Source organism: Choloepus didactylus, chromosome 4, assembly GCF_015220235.1.
Source record: "Choloepus didactylus isolate mChoDid1 chromosome 4, mChoDid1.pri, whole genome shotgun sequence".
NCBI lineage: Eukaryota > Metazoa > Chordata > Mammalia > Pilosa > Megalonychidae > Choloepus > Choloepus didactylus.
Genome location: NC_051310.1, coordinates 157915882 through 157924641, shown reverse-complemented (window position 1 = coordinate 157924641; position 8760 = coordinate 157915882). Strand labels below are relative to the sequence as shown.

General features: G+C 41.1%; 1 pseudogene; it reads right to left on the bottom strand.

Moving 5' to 3' along the window:
* Nucleotides 1-529: 529 nt before the first annotated feature.
* Nucleotides 530-2569, bottom strand: LOC119533494 (annotated as a pseudogene).
* Nucleotides 2570-8760: the final 6191 nt, after the last annotated feature.

The following is an 8760-nucleotide window of genomic DNA, read 5'->3' as shown; positions in this document are numbered from 1 at the left end:
GACTTAAAATACATTGAAAATAGATTTTCTTAGAGAAAAAAATCTAGATTTGTTAATAACTGTTTTATATAAAATTTTTAGGTTGGTCAAATACATTATTTTTACTAAACAGCATGATTCTCTACTACATGGTTAAGTATAAAAAAGTGCCATTGTCAATTACTAAGAAACTTAAAAATTATCTCAACAGGAGAATTAAATTCCAGTCTAGGATTCAGCATCCTATTTTACAAACACTAAGTAAATGAATCTAACAAGTTGCCAAAACCTACAGTTCCAAGCAGTAATTCCAAAAATTGATGAAGCACCTTACAAAGATACCTCCTCCCTGAAACAAGTGAGTGTTCAGAGGAATGTTAATTTATTAATACTATACTATTCAAGGTTAAAATATTTACATAATTCTAAAAACACTTTAAGCTGTATTATAGTGCTATAAATTCTCCTTTTAAGGAAAAAAATAATAAGCTGAATTTCCTTGCAATGTTCTGAAAGGAAATACAGTCACTGAAAAAAAAATCCATAGTAACTAGTGGTTTGCTGGTTTTTGTTCTGAATTTTTAAATTCCAACAAAGCATTGCTTTGCAAAAGTTCTTTTAGGCCAAATTCAGTGTCTCTGTTTCGATTTCTTTGTAAAAGAAATCTCTGTTCATCCACTCTTTTTGCCTGAGATTGTAAAATAAGGCTAAAAAAGTCTTCGTCTGGTACTATGGATCCCTTTGCGGCAGCCTGAGGGATGCACACCTTTGATCTTCTAATCTGGACCCTTGACATTTTACAAGGATGTCAAAGAAGTCTTCATCAGGCTCTTTGTTATTATTAGTCATCAGATGGGCAAGCATTGACTGATTGTTGTTTTGCTTCAGATGAAGCCCTGGCAAATTACTGAAACTGGCTCTCTGGTCATCCAGACAGCGACTCTGTGAGCTGGCAAGAAGATCCAAAAACTCATCTGTTTTGGGGGATACCACAGAAACAGACGGTGCTTTTAGCATCATTTGAGGGGAGTGGAAGAAGTTGCTGTTGAAACTGTTCAGTCGTTCTTTTCTTGTAAGCAACACATCTGATTATCCATCCTATTGCTTTGAAATTGGCTTAGTAAGTCAAAGAACCCTTCATCTACAATAATATCTGCACTGATATTCCTCTGAGAATTTGGAATTCAGTGGTCAATGGAATTACTGGCATCTTGGAGAAATTTAGTGGAGGAATTAGTCTTGTATTTTTTCCCCTTCAGTCTGTTGACTAAGAGTAGCTTTGCAGAAGGTTTGGCAATAAAAAGTTTTTGTTTAGCAAGAATTTCACTGTTCCAGTTCTGAACCTTTTCTGGTGTTAACTTCATAAGTTCCATGTTTTCCATACTGTGTCGGTGTCCTAACATGGGGTGAGCACCATGCAAACTGTTATTGATTTCACTAGTTTCAAACATTATGGGATGATTTGTGCTGTAGCTCAGACCAAGAGCTATTGGAAGATCTGAGAGATTCAGTTGTGCTGTTAATTCACCACCTCTATCCCCAACCTCTCTTGAAATTTCCAAGTGTTTTCAGCAAAATTCATTACTTGATCATGATTTTCTAGCACTGTATATGCATTTCCTAAGCTTCAACATGCTTTTCCTTCACCAATTCAATCATTTAGCTCTTGAAGAATTTCTAGGTGTTTCAGATGATAATCAATGGCCTTTTCATAGTCTTGAAGTAAAGTATATGTGTTTCCAAGACTATAACAATATTGTGCTTCTACAGCTCTATCTTTAAGCTGTCAGGCCAAAGGTAGTAATCACAGGCAGTTTCAAATTCACCAAGAAATATATATATGCATTTCCAAGGTTGCTATATGCTCTTCTTTCAGCTGCTTTTTCTCCAAATTCTTTTGCAATAAGGAGACACTATTCATGAGCTATAACCACATCCCTGAAGTTGCCAAGGAGGTAATGTGTGTTTCCAAGATTTCCAAAGGCACATCCTTGAGTTGCTTGGTCACCCAAAGCAGTTACAAATGATAGGTTTTCCTCATAATAATCCACAGCTGCCTGCAGAGCATTTCCCACTTCTGGAAATTCCCCTGCATTGTGAGGACCTGGGCAGCCAAAAGTTTTCCCTTTGGTATGATATACATTTCCAAGGTTGTAAAATGCTCTTGCTTCTCCCACTGTGTCATTAGCAATCTGGAAATATCTAGGTGTTGCAGTTAACAAACTACAGCTTCCTCAAAATTCCCAAGAACTTTTAAGGTGTTTCCCAAGTTACCACTAACTTTGACTTCCTCCAACTGGTCTCCAATAGTCCTTGTGGAAGTTAAATCATGATGATGGTATTCTAATGCTTTTGCATAATCATGCAAATAGAAGTAAGCATTGCCCAGTTGGTTATATATAACACTGAGTGTTTTTAGGTCTTCAGTACCAACTTGAAATCCAGCTTCAAAGAATGACATACCAACACAACAGTCTCCTGATTTATATAAACATTCCCCTTTCAAGGCCAGTTCTAGGCAAGAAGTTTCCATTCTGTTACAAACATGAAAAGAATAGTCTTTCCTCCTGCTTATCAAATTTTCCTCCATCAAGTCATATTATAAGCTGAGTAAAATATGAAACTATTTTATTTTGTCCCAATCCAGTTCTTTATAATGTAGAATTGTTTCCAGAACATGGTCTGGTTAGTACATTAATGAGTTGGTGTTAATACATCCTAAGCTCCTGCTTCTTCTTTATTAATAATGAAAGGATGTCAATGTCAGACAACATTAATGTTCAAAATATGCAGTGCAGCAACATTTCTCCTGTTGGCTGGTAGGTCTGGGTGCTCTGCGAAGCTGCATTAGTGGCCACCTAGGGCGACTGGTGGAGAGTCCCCCCTGCAGAGGGGTCTGCACACCACAGTCACCTCACAAGGCAGGGGCACCCTGGGAGGCTGGCACATGCCCCCTACCCCCATCCCGGGCATGTTTGGGGGACCACCTATTGAGTTAACTATTTTCTGGTTCCCCACTAATGAACATGAAGTTTCAGCACTAGTGAATACTGGACCAAAATGCACCCAATATATGGAAAACAGTCATGGCCTGAAGGGCCTACACTGGTCATCTCCAGGTATACAGGCCAAAGTATTAAAGCAACACAACAACCATTACTAATGCAGATTGGCCAGCTACCACCTCAAAAGTACATAGTATACATATCTCCTATTCTAGAATATATATTAGGAATTGATATTTTGCAGGATATCACTGTGCAAACTACTGTAGGTAAATTCTGTCTCTGGTGCTGAGTGGTCAGAACAGTCCAAAGAGGACATGCTAAGTGGTCACCAAGTAAAGGTGCCCTCTCCCAGACGCACAGTAGCAGTGCATCAATATAAGTTGCCAAGGGGACATTAAGAAATTACTGCTACCATCAAGGAATTAGAAAGAATGGGCATTATAATCTCCACTAACAGCCCATTTAATAATCCAGTCTGGCCAGTGAGAAAAACCAATGGAACCTGGTGAATGACTATTGATTATAGAAGCTTAACAAAGTAACTTCCCCTTTGTTTTTTCAGCTGTACTTTGTTAAGGGACATAAGTACACAATTAGGCCAGTTTCATTTTGTGTTAGACCTTGCTAATGCTTTTTTTAGTATCTCCTTAGACCCCTCCAGCCAACCTCCATTTGCCCTCATGGGGGAAAGACAACCCTGGGCATGGTTTGGTAGCTCAAGATTTTAAACATGTGGAAACCTCTGGCAGAGGTCACTCTCTTTCATTATATTGATGACATTATGTTGACAGGTAACTGTCTTGCAGAATTGGAAACAGCCGCTAAGACTGTTCCCTTTGTTGTTGATAAAGTGCAAAATCACCCCACTCTACATACTCCTAAACAGCTCATGGCTTTCCTTGGTTTGTTGGGTTCCTGGAGAAAATTTATACCCCAATTTAGTGCAGATTCTAAAACCTTTGTCTGTCCTAGTTAGGAAAGGGAAAACATGGGAGTGGGAGGTTCCACAGAAGGCTGTTTTTGAAAAAGCCAAATGGGCTATTGCACAGGCTCAGGCTTTACAGGGGGCCCAGATGTGCCTTGCAAATTAGAAGTGGCCAGTACCAATATTTGCTTTGGGTGGGGCTTGTGGCAAAAGCAACAGGCAAAGCAAATTCTCATTGGCTTTTTGTCTCAGCTCTGCAAAGGAGCTGAACTGTGATACAGTCCCTTAGAAAAATAATTGTGTGCTGCCTATAATGTTCTGCTGCAAGTTGATGAACTAACCCCAAAATGCCTTGTGTCATTTGGATAAAAAACACAGCAAATAAACTGCATTCAGGGAATGCTCAGCTGAGCACTCTGATAAAATGGAAAGCCTATCTGCTGCAACATAGTGTCTTTAACAATAGCCCCTTAAGTACAGAAATGCATAATATTCTAGGACCAGTTTCCTACATGGAAGAACAACACTTGCCTCACCCTGCTGATCCTCCCAAGGTGAATGTTTCTGTCCCACCATTGATGGGTGTGGCAGTATACCAGAGCCTGCCTGGTATACTGATGTATCAGCTCACAGGCAGCCTTCCAATTGGATGGCAGTAACTGTGATGGACTCTATATGGTGGGAAACTAGGGCTATGCAAAGCAGCCAGTGGGCTGAATTAAGGGCTATATGGATGGACATTTTTCATGAAACAGAAGATGCACTAACTATTTGCACTGACTCTTTACCTGACAATATTGAAGCAGATGCTTTAGCAAACGTTTATACATTGCATGAAGCTGCTGAATGGCTACAGTGGAAAACAGCCACCAAGGAAACTAGACTCTGTGGAGGCTGGCACGGCAATTCCAGTTGCCCATCCTGAGGCTACAGCTGAAAGACCTGGTGGATGCCTGCCCCTCCTGCTCGCTTTGATGACCAAGAATGTTTCCTCACCAACACAATCACATTGGCCATGAGTAGATCCCAGTCAACAGATGGCAGGTAGGCCACATTGGGCCCCTTCCCTTATCTGAGCATGCAAAATATGCCTTTACAGCAGTAGACACAGCTACTGGGCTGTCTCTGGCCTTCCCATTAGGAAAAGCCAACCAGATGGCTGCAATATGTAGCCTTGAGAAATTGTTTCCTTTGGGGTCCCCACACACATGGACAGTGATAGAGGGACCCCCCTTTACTGGCCAATTAACCAAAGCCTGGGCTACTGAACATGACATCTTATGGACATTTCATTCGCCTTACAACTCCACAGCAATGGGGTTAATTGAAAGAATGCATGGGGTTTTAAAAGAGCAGCTAAAAGATGACAAACAACCTCTGCAGCAGTGGACCCATCAGTTATATCCAGCCTTCACCAACCTCAATTCATGACCTTGAGCAGCCGCTCCTACTTCTGTTGTATTGGTAACTGTGGGACCCATACAGGTAAAAGGACTGGCAATGTTACAACCACAAGGAGGTAATGAAAATAGTTTGCACTTGCCTATGCCACAAGCATTAGAAATTGGGAAAAATAAGGTCTATGGCTGTGTTCCTGGCTGATGCAGCCACACTGGTTGGGAATCCTAAGCCCATGGGGTATTGGGGTCACTTAAGGTTTAAGATATATATATATATATATATGTATGTATGTGTGTATAGATATGTGTATGTGTATGTGTGTGTGTGTGTGTGTATATAAAACCAACTCAGGACCTCCCCATACTTCAAGGTACTATATGTATGACTTTGTGGGCACTTATTGTGCCTAAGCTAACCATAGATTTAACTCAAGAAGACTCCCTGCAATTGCAGGGGGGAAAGGTGTGATGTCTAAAACCACCTCATAGCACCCTTTCCCCAGGAACTCTTCTGTCCACTAATGGAAACTTAACTTGTATATCAGCAGGAATTACCAATTATTGTTCCCCATAAACGTTTTTCTTTTTGCCCATAGCACTCTAGGGAACTGAGCAATAACTCATGTCCACAACTGAGCCCAATGTTGGGTTTGCATGGACTTGTGACTTTTAGGTTTTACTGGCCTTTCTTGGACTGTAACCCCATGAATTGGACCACATGGAACACCTTCCTGGCCTGCCAGAATTCAATGCATCAGAAAATAAGCACATGTTTTATCAATTGTCAGTAGCATCTCTTTGTGGGGTTATTATTTCTGTACTGGGGGAAATCAAGTGTTCTGTTGTCTTTTATCCTGCAATGTCTGTCCTATGGTCAACATAGTCTGCTGCATGGGGGTGGATTGTGAGGGCCCAGGGCCTGGGGACCCACCCCTTCCTCCACTACTGAGAGACATACAGCCACCTACATGACCGGGCAATAGGCCCCTTCTCCAGAGGGAAGCGTTAAAACTTCCTTCCCCTGATCACTGTTAGTAACCAAATCTTGGTAGACCTTGTTGTAACCAAATCTTGCAAGAAACTCCATTGTCACAAACCTTCATAAGCCTCTCCCCTCGGCACACCTCTCTCTCAGTGGGATGGTGGAATGCTGACTTCATTCTTCTGACCCACTGCCATTGGGATGTCTCCTGTTTTATAAGTCCCTAATCAAACTCATGGATAACTCCATGCCAGGCATGTTCTTTAGTCTTGGGGTGAATCTGGGTTGGAACATTCACTGTGAAAATTCTTTTTTTTTTCTTTTTTGTATACAGCTCTACCAAGCAAAAGTTTTCTTAAAGTACCAATATATTTAAAATATAAGTAGAAAAGCCTTTTTGAGACATCTTTGAGTTTCTTGTTTCTTGCATTTATATAAGTACTTAATACATTAACATTGTATAAGAAAGCAATATTAATCTTATGAAAGGAGCTTATTCCTTTAGTTTTCTTTTAACTTTTTATTTTGAAATATTTCAACCGTTATTCAGAAAAGTTGCAAAAACGGTGCAGACCATTGTCATATACCTTTCACCTGGCTTCCTTGAAGATGTCATCTTACATAGTACAGTTTTCAGGACTAGGATGTCAACACTGAGGCAATACTATTAACTAAACTATAGAGTTTTTCCACTCGTGTCCTCTTCCAGGTCCAGGAGCCCATCCAGGATCCCACATTGCATTCTGATGACCTCTCTCCTGCACGTCCTCTAATTTGTAACAATTCCTCAGTCTTTCATGACCTTGATACTTTTGAAAAGGACTGATTGCTTATTTTGTAGAATGCCTCTCAGTTTGGGTTTGCCTGATGCTTCCTCATGGTTAGATTGAGGTTTTGCATTTTTAGCAAGAAAACCACAGTGAGGTTTGCCCTTCCCAGGGCATCATGGCAGGGGGCACATCATGTCGCCATGTTTCGTCACTACTGATGGCAACCGCCATCACCTGGTTAAGGTGGTGTCTGCCAGACTTCTCTAGGGTAATGGAGAATAATTTTCCTGTTGTAATTATAAATATCTCATGCAGAGATACTTTGAGACTACCCAAATATGTCATGTCTCTTCAAAGTTTTTTCTCTAATTTTAGCAACAGTTACTACTGCGGTTTTTGCCTAACAATAATGTTCTATTTCCCTCACTCCTTCTATGTTTATGAATTGCATTCCTCTGTAAGAAAAGCTGTTCCTTTCTCCCCCATTTATTTATTCAATTATTTATTTATATTGTTATGGATTTTTGGATATTTATTTCATTCTATGGATTATAATCCACTGGCCTCATCATTTATTTTCTTGCTCACATTCCTCCAGGTTTGGCCATTGGTAGCTCCTACAGGTTTGAGGTAGGGTTAGAATTAGGGTGGTGGCTGGCTGATGAGCAAAGGGTAAATTCCCAGAAGTGGCCAAGCCTCAAGGAGAAAGATATCTCAGAAGAACAGCAATAAACAGCAGCTGGGGGCCAACCAACCCCACCTGAGTGAGTCTTCTACCATCAAGCATCCATAAAGGAGAGGAAAGAGGAGGGTAGTAAAATAGTTACTAACAATTACAAAGGAACAAAAATCCATAAAAGCAGATTGCCCCACAGTGTCGGGGCCTCTCGCCTCTCTATTCTTGCGAGAGTGCCGGCATGTCCTCTCACATGTGTTCTTAATAAATTTTCTACTTGCTTGCTCTATGCACTGCTGTGCCCTTGAATTCTTTCTCCCAGCATGACCGAGAACCTAGACCCAAATCCAGCAACAGGTTGGCGTCTGTTTCCTTCCAATATGCCACCATCCTTTTCCTGAGCACTTTCTTAACTTTCTGGTACCACAAGATGTTCCAGGCTCATTTTATACTTTCTCTGCCCCAGCCCTGAAATCAACCATTTCTCCTAGGAGCCCTGGTTTGTTTTGTTGGTTTCTTTTACTGTCTCTGGATTTTGAGTCTTAGTTAGAAAGCCGATGCAAGGTTGATCTGGCCCTAGGGTCTAACTCTCTTCCTCCCCTCATCAGTGAGACACCAGTAATAGCCCTGCAATCCAGTTCCCCAAAGCTGGATTATTCTGTCTAAAATAATCACAAAGACCTCAGTGGGAAGTCTAGTAGAAATGGTGAGTGAGCATTTGCCTCCAAGTCCCATCCTCCTGGAGGCTGCTGTCATTGTGAGGGCTATATGTCTTCGCATTAATCCTAGACATCCCATGGGAAGCAATTGGCCACAATTCACCCCCCCACACACACACACCTCCCAAAGACACACCTTAATTCTCAGAGACTTTAGAGCCTAAATTAACATTCATGAGCAGAAACTTTTCCCTGATTGTAACCTCAACTCCACAGCCCTTATGCAGAACCCTGGACAGACCCCTTTGTTTTTCCCTTTCTTCCAAACATTCCTCAGGGCTGACTTGGGCTTGAAAAATGG